The 15,677-nt window shown below is 46.4% G+C and overlaps 1 protein-coding gene across 12 annotated transcripts in view; it reads right to left on the bottom strand.

Annotated features, from left to right (window-relative positions):
- Positions 1-15,677, bottom strand: part of LOC143038370 (uncharacterized) — a 163,199-nt gene that overhangs the window by 84,216 nt on the left and 63,306 nt on the right. The window contains exon 1 of one of the 12 annotated variants that reach the window (XM_076207417.1): positions 8,125-8,143. The exons of the other annotated variants lie outside the window; for them this stretch is intronic. The gene's annotated coding sequence lies outside the window, so the exon portion shown is untranslated. Of the gene's footprint in view, positions 1-8,124; positions 8,144-15,677 lie in introns of those variants that run through there. 12 annotated transcript variants of the gene reach the window in all.

Below are 15,677 nucleotides of genomic sequence, written 5' to 3' on the forward strand. Positions count from 1 at the left end.
CGTCCCTTCTCGGGGGCCCCCGTTTCTTTCTCGTCCCTTCTCGGGGGCCCCCGTTCCTTTCTCGTCCCTTCTCGGGGGCCCCCGTTCCTTTCTCGTCCGTTCTCGGGGGCCCCCGTTCCTTTCTCGTCCCTTCTCGGGGGCCCCCGTTCCTTTCTCGTTCGTTCTCGGGGTCCCCGTTCCTTTCTCGTTCTTTATCTCGGGGGCCCCCGTCCTTTCTCGGGGCCCTCGTTCTTTCTCTGTGGCCCCCGTCAGTCTCGTTCTCTAGGGGAATCCTGTGTCGTTATCTGGAGGCCCCCGTATGTCCTGTTCTCTGGGGGCCCCATCATGTGTCCTTGGGGGCCCCATCTTGTGTTGTTATCTGGGGGCCCCATCTTGTGTTGTTATCTGGGGACCCCATCCTGTGTTGTCCTTGGGGGCCCCCGTATGTCCTGTTCACTTGGGGCCCCATCCTTCGTAGTTCTTGTATCACATCCTGTGTTGTTCCTTTGGATGTCCTCATCCCATCTCGTTCGTGGGGATCCATCGGTTCGTAGGGATCCATCTCGTTCGTAGGGATCCATCTCGTTCGTAGGGATCCATCTCGTTCGTAGGGATCCATCTCGCTCGTGGCGATCCATCTGTTCGTGGCGATCCATCTCGCTCGTGGGGATCCATCTCGCTCGTGGGGATCCTTCTCGTTCGTGGGGGGTCCCTTGCGTTCCGTTACGGGAGCCCCGCCTCGTCTTGTTCTCTGGGAGCCCCCGTCCGTCTCGTTCTTGGAATATTGCTAACTCAGATACTGACACCTATCGTAAACAACAAGCATGGCAGTGTCAAACTGCGCATAAGTCCCAGGAGGAGGAGGAAGAAGAGGAGGAGGGAGAAGAGGAAGAGGAAGAGGAAGCGGAAGAGGAAGAGGAGGAAGAGGAGGAAGAGGAGGAAGAAGAGACGTCTTCATAAAATGATGGTGCTACACACACAGACAGACACACACACACACACACACACACACACACGAACGCACACACACGAACGCACACACACTACATAGTAATGCTGCTGTACCCAATAAACCGTATATTATTACTTTTATTAATCATTATTACTATTATTATTATTATTTCATTATTAGACAAGTGAATAAATAAAATAAAATATTCATAAAAGTTCGCGTAGAACTTCTTCAGAGAGTGTACGGAAAACTGTAATTGAAGTTTATGTACTAAACTTAATTATCTTTGCGGATATTTGGGAAAGGTCGTTTTTTTTGCGTGTTCTAGAATTAAAATACTAGTTTGTTTAGCTAAATTGATAAACCCTCCTCGATGATTCGATGAATTATTAGTTGAAATATATGCGGATTCTACAATTCTTCTAGTGAATTCATCAAAACCTTTACGTAACACTTCAGCTCCTCTCCAGTTTGGTAAATAATCGAATTTTTCCGCATGAACTACTAAAGAATTAGAAGTCTTATGTGCTTTTATGTCGTTTTTATGTTCATAAATTCTTTTTTCTAATCCCCTTGATGACTCGCCATAATATGCCATTGAGCAACTATTGCACGGGATTTTGTATACGACGCTGTTTTCGGAATTGGTTCTCTTTTCGGAAGTCTTTATCAAATCACCTGTCCTCTTAGCTATGTTTATACCTGTTTTTGTTAAATATTTATCTATTATTGGTGACGTTTCTGAGCCAGGTACTGATACAAATTTGGTATTATTCTTATCATTTCTCTCTTTCCACGATCATAAATATTCATTGCTTTTCTTTTTGTTCTACTCAACAATCTCTCTGGATATCCAAGTTTGTCAAAGGTTTTCATAATATAATCAAGTTCGTCTTCTTTCCCAAGTATCCGCAAAGATAATTAAATTTAGTACATAAACTTCAAATACAGTTTTCCGTACACTCTCTGAAGAAGTTCTAAGCGAACGAAACGTTAGAGTGTTTAGGGTTCCGAGCCTTCCCCTGTGTTTATGTTCTCCATCATCCAAATCATATATCAATCAATCAAATCAATCAAATCAGCCATCCTCTGAGTCCACTGCTGAACAAAGGCCTCCTTCATAGCATTCCATGATTCACACGACCGTGCCACTCTCTGCCACGTCACTCCTGCAAACTTCTCGATCTCGTCTCTCCACCTTCTGTCTGGTCTCCCTCTTCCACGCTTCCTATCTTGCGGCGTCCATTCAGTAATGCATTTGCTCCATCGCTCATCAGTCGTTCGTACCAACTTACCTGCCCAATTCCACTTCCTCTCTTTTACTGCTTCCACAATATCTTTCACTCTAGTCTGCTCTATATATATATATATATATGTACACACATTATATATTATATTATATATATATATATATATATATTTATATATATATATATATAGAGAGAGAGAGAGAGAGAGAGAGAGTGAGAGAGAGAGAGAGAGAGACGTATGCCTACTTGTGCTGACTGCGACCCAAGTTTTGGGGTCCGCACGCAACGCAACGCAACATATCAGCACCGACGTCATCACTCGACAGAGAATCATAAAATTTGGCGATAAACACGAAACCACAGCTGACTCGTCACCTCGGCCTCCCTGTCGCCAGGCGATTCTCTTCGTTCAGGGGGACCCCCCTAATCCCCCTTAACTCCCCATAATCGCATATCAAATGCTTTGATATATATATATATATATATATATATATATATATATATATATATATATATATATATATATATATATATATATACATTTTTTGGGGAGGGGACAAATGCTCACGAATATACGCGCAGACACGCACGCACACACATGTACTTTATGATTTATTATCAGACGCTGCCTTGATTACATATCTTTCCTTCTGCACACACACACACGTGTGTGTGTGTGTGTGTGTGTGTGTGTGTGTGTGTGTGTGTGTGTGTGTGTGTGTGTGTGTATGTGTGTGACAGGAGAAGAGAGTAGAGAGTAGAGAGAGAAGAGTGAGTAGAGAGAAGAGATTAGAGAGAAGAAAGAAGAGAAGAAAGTAGAGAATAGAGAGTAAAGAATAGAGAGTAGAGAAGAGAGAAGAGAGTGGAGAGAGAATAGAGTAGAGAGAATAGAGAGTAGAGAATAGAGAGTAGAGAGAGATAGAGAGAGAACGTGAGAACGTGTGTGCGAACGAGTCCACTAACCTTAACGGTCTTTATTAACTGAAATGGACCGAATCACCATAACCCCCTTTCCCCCCAACCCTGGTGGGGAGGGAGTGGGGAGGGGGTAAGGTCTCCTCCTTAAATGAATGAAATTGTCAATTGGGAACTTTACAAAAATCTATATACGAGATCAAAACAATAAAAGAACAAAATTAATGATAATGATAATAATAATAACTGAATACACACACACACACACACACACACACACACACACACACACACACACACACACACACACAGACGATGTCCATATTTCTAAACATTTCGAGAGTTGACCAAAATATCAAAACTTAAAACATATCTTTTTTTATTTTTTGTTTATCTAATCTTTTTGTCACTTTTGTGCTGTATAGTATAGGCAAGATTGATCTAGATTCAGAGCAATTTAGTCGCTTCTAAAACCACTGGTCGAGTTGCCAATTAAAGAAAAAATAATTAAACAAACTTCACCACGAACATCACATTACCTCCGTGTGGGAGGGCTTGGTGACACCCCTACGGAGAGGAGTCACGCAGCCCTCGCTAATGGCTGGAGACTAACAGTAGTATTCTTTAAAAAAAATCTTTCCTTATATAAATCCTTGGAAGGGAAAGACTTATATAAGCAATTTTTTTAGAATACCACAGTAATAATGGCTCTGTTCCCAAGGACAGAAACGCTGGTTTTGACAAAGTGATAACAATGATAATGACAATAAGAAGAATAATGATAATAATGATAATGATAATAATAACAATAAACAAATGAATGGATGAATAAACAGATGAATAACAAATTGAAAATAAATACACAAAACTAAAATACACTACGACCATACTTATGCCGGCTTCATACCACCATACCAACATACCACCATACCACTGTCACAAAGCAAAGCTCCAGCTATGTAGCGGATGAGTGACTCATGGGTCTCAATGTGAACATCCCTCTGCACGCGCGCGCACGCGCACGCACGCGAACACACACACACACACACACACACACACACACACACACACATGACTCTGTGGCGCGGTTGGTAGAGTCTCCGACTGTCACTACGATGATCCGGGTTCGCATCCTGCCCAGGCCTGAAGTGATTTCAGTATCGCTGCGCTTCGAGTCGTTACTCTAACTCTCGTGAGCGGGGAGTTGGAGGGGGTGTGCGTGTAAGGTCACAGCATTACCCATAGATCGGTCATACGTGCTCTGAGCTCTCTCCCGGGAGGGATATAGCTGTCGATCACGAGTCCAACACGTGATCCAAAAGGACACACACAGCCCAAGGCTGAAATAACTTCAGTATCGCTGCGCTGTGGGTTGTTACTCCAACTGTCGTGGGCGGGGAGTGTGTGTGTGTGTGTGTGTGTGTGTGTGTGTGTGTGTGTGTGTGTGTGTGTGTGTGTGTGTGTGTGTGTGTGTGTGTGTGTGTGTGTGTGTGTGTGTGCGCGCGCGCGTGTAAGGTCACAGCATTACCCATAGATCGGTCATACGAGCTCTGAGCTCTCTTCCAGGAGGGAAATAGCTGTTAATCACGAGTCCAGCACGTGATCGAAAGACCATAGTGAATCATACACACATACACGCACGCACACACACACGCACACACACACACAGTATTAAAGATCATACACAATTACGATGGTTATGATGTAATATAATATTGATAATATTAAGATGATAATGATGAAATAATTATGTAAATATAATCAAACATCAATAACATTAATGATGGCAAAATACTACAAACATATCAAAATATAACACTAATATAATGTAACAATGTTAATAACAAAATTACTACTACTACCAGTACTACTACTAATAGTAATAACAGTGATAGTTTGCTGCCTCGGGTTTCCCTGAGCTGAGACCCGCGGCCCCACAGTGGGCGGCAACGGTCCTCTGGTCCTTCTCTCTCTCTCTCTCTCTCTCTCTCTCTCTCTCTCTCTCTCTCTCTCTCTCTCTCTCTCTCTCTCTCTCTCTCTCTCTCTCTCTCTCTCTCTCTGGGAAGGAACTCTCGGACCAGTCCTCCTGCCCTCCTCTGGGAATGCTCTGCTCTGTGTCACCGGACTGAACGAGGAGGAAGAGGAGGGGAGGAGGAGTAAGAGGAGGAGGAAGAGGACGAGGAGGAAGAGGACGAGGAGGAAGAGGACGAGGAGGAAGAGGAGTAAGGAGGCGGACTGAGGAGGAGGAAGAGGAGGAAGAGGAAAAGGAGTAATGAGGAAGAGGAGAAGTAGGAGGAAGGAGGAGTAGTAGGAGGAAGGAGGAGGAGTAGGAGGAAAGAGGAGTAGGACGAAGTAGGAGTAGGAGGAAGGAGGAGTAGGAGGAAGGAGCAGGAGGAGGGAGGACGAAGAAGAAGAGGAAGAGGAAGGAGGAAGAAGCAGGAAGGAGGAAGAAGCAGGAGTGAGGAGGAAGCAGGAGTAAGGAGGAGGAGGAATGAGGGGGAGGAAGGAGATCAGCTCTTCTTCCTGTGGTAGCCTCCTCCTCCTCCTCCCAAGGATAGAAGCGCTGGCTATTGGCAACAATCTGTACGTCTACCTGTCTGTCTGTCTGTCTGTCTGTCTACAGTATTTCTGCCTGTCACTCTTTGTCTGTGTCTATGTGTGTGTGTGTGTGTGTGTGTGTGTGTGTGTGTGTGTGTGTGTACACACATATATACAAACACACACACACAAATGTACATATACAAATCGCGCGCACACTAAACCATTTCGCCACGGAAGTATCCTTACATCCTCCTTCCATCCATCCATTCATCCATCCAGGCTGAGCCGAAGAGGTGCCTCATCTATCAATCCATTCTTGCCTCAGCCATAATCTTGCTCCCCCCTTCCCCCCCCCCTCTTCATCCGTCTTCATTGGAAACGCCGAGGCGGTGGAGCCCCGTGGGGAGCCACGCCCCCCATCCCCCCGTGGGGAGCCTCCCACCGACTCTACCCCGTGGGAAAGGGTAGATTATCGCCCCCACTAGATGGCCGTAGATTTTGGGTTATGGGTGACGGTGAATAATTTTGTTTATTGGGAGGGGGGAGAGGGGAGGGGGGAGAGGGGAGGGGGAGAGGGGAAGGGGATGGGGAGAAGGGATGGGGTAGAGGGGGAGAGGGGACTGGAAGAGGGGAGAGGAGATGAGGAGAAGGGATGGGAAAAAGAGATGGGGAGAGATGGGTCAGAGGGGATGGGGGACGGGGAAAGGGGAAGAGGGGAAAGGGGAGAGGAAGGATGGGAGAGGAGGATGGGGAGAGGGGACTGGGAAGGGGAAGGGGAAGAGGGGAAGGGGAAGAGGGGATGGGGAAGAGGGGATGGGGTAGAGGGGGAGAGGGTAGAGGGGTAGAGGGGATGGGAAGAGGGGGAGAGGGGATGGGGAGAGGGGATGGGAAGAGGGGATGGGGAGAGGGGAAAGGGGGAGAGGGGGAGAGGGAAAGGGGAAGAGGGAAAGGGGGAGAGGGGAAAGGGGGAGAGGGGAAAGGGGGAGAGGGGAGCGAGGGAAAGGGGGAGAGGGGGACAGGGGAAAGGGGGAGAGGGGAAAGGGGAGAAGGGAAAGGGGGAGAAGGGAAGGGGAGAAGGGAAAGGGGGAGAAGGGAAAGGGGGAGAGGGGGAGAAGGGGAAAGAGGGGAGAGGGAAAAGAGGGAGAGGGGAAAGAGGGAGAGGGGAAAGGGGAGAGGGGAAAGGGGGAGAGGGGAAAGGGGGAGAGGGGGAAAGGGGAGAGGGGGAAAGGGGAGAGGGGAAAGGGGGAGAGGGGAAAGAGGGAGAGGGGGACCGGGAGAAGATGTTTGATTTCTCAAGGATGTTTCCTATGCCACAGGATGGATGCCATTTTTTTTTTTTTTTTTTTTTTTGCGAAATTGTTCATGTGCTATATTTGTAGGCTATTTTAAGGAGTTATTATGCGGTTTATAAATGCTATCTTTTGTGCAATATTTTGTTGCGCGATCATTTTTTTTTTGCGATTTTTTGATGCAATTTGTTGTTTTTTTCAGTAAGTTTGTTCTGAGATTTTGTTCTGAGGTTTCTGTCCTCCTGCTCATGTTCTGCTATTTATGTTCTGCTATTTATGTTCTGAGATTTTTGGCCTCCTATCTTTCTGCTATTTGTGTTCTGCTATTTATGTTGTGCTATGTTTTGCTATTTATTTTCTGCTACCTATTTTCTGCTATGTTCTGCTACTTATGTTCTGCACTTATGTTCTGTTATTTATGTTCTGTTATTTATGTTCTGCTATTTATGTTCTATCTATTTTCTGCAAATCTGTTCTGCAGAGTAGCGCCTGCACCCAATGTCAGTCTTAAGAGCACAAACGCGTTCTCACTGCAACAGAGTCACTGTTGATGATATCTTGACGTCAAGGTCGCTTATTATCATAACTTATTCTAGATCTCGGCGTCCGTGAACTCACAAGGAAGTCTTTCGAACGATGACGTCACGTCCCGGCGATGATATCACGTCCAAAAATGACATCACGGGCGAACGATGACGTCACGGGTGAACGATGACGTCACGGGTGAACGATGACGTCACTTGCGAATGACGTCACGGGTGAACGATGACGTCACTGGCGAACGATGACGTCACTTGCGAATGACGTCACGGGAGAACGATTACGTCACATCCCATCGACGAACAAGTTTCGTATTAAATTACAGCTAAAACTATTTTTGATCAATCATAAATACGATTACAATTAAAGAAGATCTAAATTAAAAATACATCGACTATCAAAAGGCACAAATTATACAACAATTATGTAAGACATAAGTCTACTTTAGGTGAATTAGGATTCAAATTTTGCCAGGTTTTATGCACGAAAGAGATTTACTAAATTATATTAATTTGTGCACAGCTTTGTGAGAATATTTCTACACGTTTCCCGTCAACATACATGGAACATTTCGTTCACGTCGTTGTTCCTAATTCATTTTTTGAAAAATTAAATTTCAACGAATTCCCTTAATATGTCAAAACACGACGTCTCTAACCTGGAAACAGTTACGAAGGCAGGTAAGTCTCAAACCTGGGAACATTTGGGAACACTTCCAAGAAGGCTGTCCAACTCACCTGAAAAGATACAAAAATACAAAATTAATAAAAGACAAAAAATATTAATAAAAGAAAAAATAATAATGAGGGGGTGGAGGGGAAGGGGGAGAGGGAGAGAAGAGGGAGGGGAGGAGGAAGTTGGAGGGAAAGGAGGGGGGAGATGGAGGGAAAGGGGGAGGGGAGGTAGAGGGAAAGGAGGGGGGAGATGGAGGGAAAGGGGGAGGGGAGAGATGGAGGGGAATGGGGAGGAGAGAGGAGGGAGAGGATGGGGATGGGAGGAAGGGGAGGGGAGGAGGAAGGGAGGAGGATGTGGAGGAGAAGGGAGAGGGGTTTTGGATGTTAGCTGTCCAAGTAAACATTTGGTTTATGTTTTCTCTACATATTTCCAACATAAATAATGTCTGACCTACAACTGACTAGACGGAGTTAGCCGTTTCTATTTGTCCTATTCTTTCTACTTCCTAACCGCCTTTTATACATTCTATTTTGTCACCGAAGTCTTTATCATACTATGAACTATGACATTTTAATTCTGATTAGTTTACCTGACCTTCGGTCTACTTTAAACTTAATTCTAATTTCCGATTTTGACATTCTGAGTACGACGTCTTCCGAAGTCGTTTTATCTTCTACCTGCTGATGATTATTATTATTATTATTATTTTTTTTTTGCAAAGAATTACAAAGGTGAAGCATGCCGACAGGAGACCTTTTGGTCCGTAACTAGGTTGGATGCAAAAATATATATAATAATGATGAATAAAAAAATAAATTTATAATATAAATAATAAATTTCGTAAATAAATAAATAGGTAAAGTTAAATAATAAACAAACAGGTAAATGGTAAACAATAATAAATTGACAGATAAATAGCAATAAATGATAATCAAGGAAATAATAACAAGCCGACAAATAACAGAGATAAATAAATATAAAATAAATGGCAGGCATTACACCATCTTTTTTTTTTATTTTTTCTATAAATTGGGGGTGGAATGTCACTCCCAAGGGGATGACATTCCACCTATTGGTCTAAACTGTCATCGGTTCTAAAAATAGGACTCGTTCCTTCACACGTCTGGAACCCGTATTTCTGTGTGTGCGTGGGGCTCATCTATTTTCCCCTACACTACCATACAACGCAATACATTACAACGCAATACAATAGGCGTCCCGGGTTTGTGGACATGCATCCTCTCTAAGGAAACGGGTGAGGGGGGGAGTGGGAGAAAATGTGGGAGAGTGGGAGAGTGGAGGAAAAGGTGGGGTGAGGAGAGAGTGGTGGGGAAGGGGGAGACAAGAGGTAGAAAGGGGAGGAGAGGGAGGAGGGGGAGCGGGGGAGGAGGGGAGAGGAGGGGAGGGGAGAGGAGGGAAGGGAAGAGGAGAGGGAGAGGAGGGGAGGGAAGAGAGAGAGGGGGAAGAGAGAGAGAGGGGGAAGAGAGGGGGAAGAGAGAGAGGGGGAAGAGAGAGGGGGAGGAGAGGGAAGAGGGGAGGGAAGAGGGGAAGGAGAGAGAGGGGAGGGAAGAGGGGAAGGAGAGGGAGAGGGGAGGGAAGAGGGGGAGGAGAGGGAAGAGGGGAGGGAAGAGGGGAAGGAGAGAGAGGGGAGGGAAGAGGGGGTAAAGTAGGGAGGAAGGGGGAGGAAGAGGGAAGAGGGGGGAAGAAGGGGAGGAGGGGAGAAAGGGGAGGAGGAGAGGGAGAGAAAGGGGGAGAGGGGGGAGTGTTATCTTCGTGATTCCTGGAATTGACGGAGGGAAGGGGGGGGCAATCATGTGAATGCCCTTCAAATTCTCTCTCTCTCTCTCTCTCTCTCTCTCTCTCTCTTTCCTTTTTATTGATACGACAAGAAGGAAAGAAAATAATATGCAAAGGCATTCTTCTCTGGAAGTATATAAAAAGACAAGGGAAAAAGAGAGCGTGTCGTTCATTATATATATATATATATATATATATATATATGTGTGTGTGTGTGTGTGTGTGTGTGTGTGTGTGTGTGTGTGTGTGTGTGTGTGTGTGTGTGTGTGTGTGTGTGTGTGTGTGTGTGTGTGTGTGTGTGTGTGTGTGTGTGTGTGTGTGTGTGTGTGTGTGTGTGTGTGTGTGTGTGTGTGTGTGTGTGTGTGTGAGACAAAATTAGAAGGACGATGCCTATCTACCACACAGGGCAAGTAAAGGCTGAAAAGCGTTGGAGTAAAATTTGTTGAAAAAATAATAAACAAATAAATAAAATACAAAATAATCCAGCCCCCCAGTCAGGCACCCGGCTCATCCTACCTTCAGCTCGTCCTCCACCTCCTACCTCACCCTCGAGCATCAGTAACCTGTATTTAAAGCCATAATTTTCTGCCACAAAGACTCCCCCCTCCCCGCTTCCTCGAAACCTCCTCCTCGACCTCGCCCTCCACTCCAGCTGGCCCTCGAGGCCTAAGGGCTCGTCCTCGTTCTTAATCTCTCCCTGTAGCGCGCTGGCCTCTTCCCTCCTGCCTCTCGACGCCTCTTCAGCAGTAATTACCTCCCCCCCTTCCCCCCTCCCCCCTCATTTTAAGGGCTGGGTCTCAGCTGGGGGCGTCTTGTCAACATTTCTTCTTCTTCTTCCTCCACCTGTCCCAGGTGGTTCTCATGACTCGTCGTCTTCTTTGCCTTCAATTATTTCTATTTCAATTTTCCATTTCCACTTATTTATCTATATATATTTTTATCTCTTATTTAATTTTTATTCTTAATATACAGTGAGGGAGCAATGTTCGTGAGGTCCTGTCTCTTACTGTCTGCGTTTGTGTGCGTGTGTGCGTGCGTGTGCGTGCGTGTGTGTGTGTGTGTGCACGGGCGTTTAATTTCTTATTCAATTTAATTTATTTTTTCATTTATTTTGGGGAATTGTCTTAATATCAAGATTTGTTCAAACTTTTTTTCTTCTATTTCAGCCTTCATTCCCCCAACGGGGTGAATAGACATGACAGCCTCTGTCGGAGTTCTCGAGGGGGGGGGAGGTTAACACCGTGTTTATCGGGATTCGAACCGCTTCCCTCTGACTTCTAGCCTCTTGGTATCGGTGCTCTGTCTGTCTGCCACACACACACCACGAGCATAGCTCCCCTTCCCGTAAAATACAAGTGGGTAAATACAACTAGGTAAACACACACACACACACACACACACACACACACACACACACACACACACACACACACACACAGAGAGAGAGAGAGAGAGAGAGAGAGAGACACACAGAGAGAGAGAGAGAGAGAGAGAGAGAGAGAGAGAGAGAGAGAGAGAGAGAGAGAGAGAGAGAGAGAGAGAGAGAGAGAGAGAGAGAGAGAGAGAGAGAAACACGCACACAAACACAAGCAAGCACAAACACAAATCAAAAGCCTCCCCCCCACCCAGGACGTGACATACCACCCTCCTCCCTCCAGGAAGATTTGACCTAACCTCATCGCCCCCCCCCCCCGCCCGCAATTGAAGATCCTCTGGCCCGGACGGAATGTTGTCGAAAACGAGGTCAAGAACCCCATAGTTTCCGGGTGACCTCATTAAACCACGAGCGCATAATGCTCCTTTAAAGGAACAGATAAAAATTGTTTATTTTCAAAACATGATTCCACGAATGTGCTGCCTGAATTTTTCATTTTGTTTCGTTAATATGCAACAGAAAACGTTTTTCGTTAAATATTAACGGAAGAAAACGAAGTTTTGTTGCATGACTTCCGTGTAATTAAATCTTAGTGGTAAACTTTTTATGTTCCTTTAAAGGAGCTTTATGCGTTCGTGGGTTAATTAATTAAGGGGGAACTTGAATGTGAAATGTCAAGGGCGAAGTGTCACTGTCTACACAAAAGGTCTTCTGTCAAGAGTAAACGAGAGGGATCCTTATGAAAACGAGATCGAGAAAAGTAAATATGAGCTTGATAAGTGAATATGTAATATTAGATCAACCATGTGTACTTTTTTCTTTGTGTTAGATTAGTCTTCGAAGTGCTTACAGCTATACACGGATCCAGGCTACGCGTTGTTGTTATTGTTGGTGTTGTTGGTAGTGTTGTTGTTGTCGGTGTTAATGTTGTTGGTGTTACTGCTGTTGTTGTTGTTAATATTGTTTTTGATGTTGCTGTCATTGTTGTTGTTAGTTGGCAGTACGCGAATGAATAACATCCGCCACCCCGACAATAACATCATCAACCACCACCTACTATCAACAACACCACACCCACCAACACACATACGAGCGTGTTACATGGGCTCTGGTGCCAAGAGAGTCAATGAAGTTATGGTTGGTTTGTTGGTTTTATTATGGTGAAAAGGTGCCAGCGTCCGTCTATGAGTGGGGGGGGGGGAGGCCGACCACAGAATGACCTGGGGCCAAGATGCGTTACAAGTTGGGTCCTGAGAAGTGGGCCTGGTTACAGGCCCAAGCTGTTTATAAACAATGAGGCGTACCGAAAAGGAGCACAGGTGACAGTGGCACATAGTAATGGCCCCGAGGGGATGGGAATTGTGCTTCTGCGCGGGAATAGGTACAATTAGTAGGGGCACAAAATGGACTTCATCTACTTACGAGGAGGCCAAAGGGCTGCAATTTGTACACAACATATCCATTCCTTTTCCACCCACGTAGTTCGACGGCGATACTAAAACCCAAAGTATCGCGTGAAAGCTCGTGTGGGGGGAGTCAGAGACACCGCATTGACTGCTTCAGGGTCACCTTTCCCTTCTCCTCCTCCTCCTCCTCCTCCTCCTCCTCCTCCTCCTCTCTCCCCCTCCTCGAAGCGACTGCGATAAGGCACCGAATGATCTGACCTGAGGTGAACAGGTCTCTCACGCGCACGCGCGCACTCCCCCCTCCCGCCCTCTCCCCTTCCCCACTCCCCTCTTCCTCTATCCTTCTACCCTCCCTCCCTTCTCCTACCCACCCTCCCTCTTTCCCTCTCATACCTTCCCTCCCTCCCTCCTCCCATCCCTCCCTCTTTCCCGCTCATACCCTCCTTCCCATCCCCTTCCTCCCTTTCCCCAACCCTTCCCTCCCTCTCCCCAACCTTCCCTACCTCCCTCTCACTCCCACCCTTCCTTCCCCTCCCACCCTTCCTCCCCCTCCCACCTTCCCTCCCCCGAGACGGCACCTGCAGCGCCAGCTGCCCTCGCAGGTCTTGCCCACAGCGCTGTTCAAAAGTTCGTTCTTCTGTTCATCATGAACAAGTACATCGAGAACTTCCAAGAGTGTCCACAATACATACACATATACGTATACATACGTACATGTACACACACAAACATTTATATATATACAAATAGACATATATACATGCCTATATACAAACATATAAACATGCATATATATTCATGTATGTATTCATTCCATTCCACAGAGGACGAGAAGTAGCTCAGGACAACGCGCGCTTGTCCTAAAGAGCCTCCCCAACCAACCTTCCCCCCCAACCCCGAAACCTCCCAGCCCCCGTTCGCGACTTAATACCACCCCTCACTCCAACCCCCCAAACACCTTAAAAAAATATCCAACCTTGTCCGGCCCTCTGGTATGTCAAGTCTTTGCTCAAGCAAGAGAAGGAGCGGATGATGGGCACTGCGCCAAGTGGTCCTCCGAGTCCCTCCTTACTGCTGTCTCCTTGTCTGTATCAAGGTTCTTCAACGATCTGCCTTTGTTTCGAGTCTTTACAAAGGGGAAGACTATGGATTGAAAAGGAACCTGGAAAAAAGGCTCACACACACACACACACACACACACACACACACACACACACACACACACACACACACACACGCACACACGCACACACACACACGCACACAGAACAGAGGACAATGTAGGGTGACAACTAACACCCTAATACATTCCCCCCTCCCTTTGTCCAGTCGTGACTTGAGGTGTTGTCCACAAAGGAAAAGTTAAGAGCCTCCTGGTGTAAGAAACGAGGAAACAAACGAGCTTATTGGGTGAAAAAAAAAGAAAAATGAAAAAAAAGGAAAATTATTCACCAAATATAATTTCAAAACAACGTATACAATACAATCGAACAAATAAGAAACAAGAAAATAGAATGAAAAATACAACTTCCCAGACACCTCACCTCACCACCTCCTCGTCGTCCTCCTCCTCCTCCCGGCCACTCGAAGTCGCTCCTCCTCCTCCTCCTCCTCCTCCTCCTCCTCCTCGTTGCCGACCTCTGGACTGATGCCATCGGCCACTTGGGGAGGTCTCTGACTCCGATAACGGTGCCTCCACGCTCAAGTGTGTGTGTGTGTGTGTGTGTGTGTGTGTGTGTGTGTGTGTGTGTGTGTGTGTGTGTGTGTGTGTGTGTGTGTGTGTGTGTGTGTGTGTGCGTGTGTGTGTGTGCGTGTGTGTGTGTGTGTGTGTGTGCGTGTGTGTGTGCGTGTGTGTGTGCGTGTGTACAAGTGCGCGCACGTGTGCATTTACCTAATTGTATTCTACGGGAAGGAGAGCTATGCTCGTGGTGTCCCGTCTTTATATCTCGCAACATCATGATCAAAATTGAAGATAGAGATGAAAAGTTGAAAGTTTATGGTGATTTATGTGTCCCCAGAAACGAGCAAATGTTAGAAGGTGCAAGGCATTCATTAAACGAGATGCTTAAGGATGGAGGAAACCTGGTACTTATGGGAGATTTTAACTGCAAAGAAATATGTTGGGAAGCGATGACTGTGAAAGGTGGAGAGGATCTATGGGGAAATGCATTACTTGACATGACTATAGAACATTCAATGACACAATGGGTAAAAGAAAATACCAGATATAGAAGTAATGGAGAACCGTCGACATTAGATTTATTGAATAGAAGACACCATTTGGGAAGAATGATGACATATTAGTAGAGTTTGAACTACAGGTGTGCGCGCGCGCGCGTGTGTGTGTGTGTGTGTGTGTGTGTGTGTGTGTGTGTGTGTGTGCGTGTGTGTGTGTGTGTGTGTGTGTGTGTGTGTGTGTGCGCGCGCGCGTGCTTGAGTGCGTCCGCGTTCACGAGAGCGTGTCTATACATACGTGTGCGTGCATGCGTGTCCCTATGTGTACTGCGTGTACGTGTGTACATGTACCTGTACACAGTGTGTATGTGTGCGTGTGTACGTGCATCTCCTATTACTCACCCCTTCCATGACCACAATCCTTTTCAGGGGAATACCTCTTACCGCCCACAATCCCCCTTCCCCCCAAGATGAGAAGGGAGGAAGGACACACTTGAAAGGGAAAATTCCTCCTCCTCCTCCTCTTCCCCCTCCTTGTACTCCTCCTCCTCGTACCCCTCCTTCTCTTCCTCCTCCTCCTCGTGCCCCTCCTTCTCTTCCTCCTCCTCCTCGTACCCCTTCTTCTCTTCCTCCTCCTCCTCGTACCCCTTCTTCTCTTCCTCCTCCTCCTCGTACCCCTTCTTCTCCTCCCCTACACACAATATAATCACTATTACCTCAATCCACAGTCTGACCTTACTATACACCTCAGGCCGGGTCACGGGGCGAGGCAGGGGTAAGGTG

This window comes from Oratosquilla oratoria, chromosome 24 (assembly GCF_046742065.1).
Source record: "Oratosquilla oratoria isolate Oo_2021 chromosome 24, ASM4674206v1, whole genome shotgun sequence".
Lineage (NCBI taxonomy): Eukaryota > Metazoa > Arthropoda > Malacostraca > Stomatopoda > Squillidae > Oratosquilla > Oratosquilla oratoria.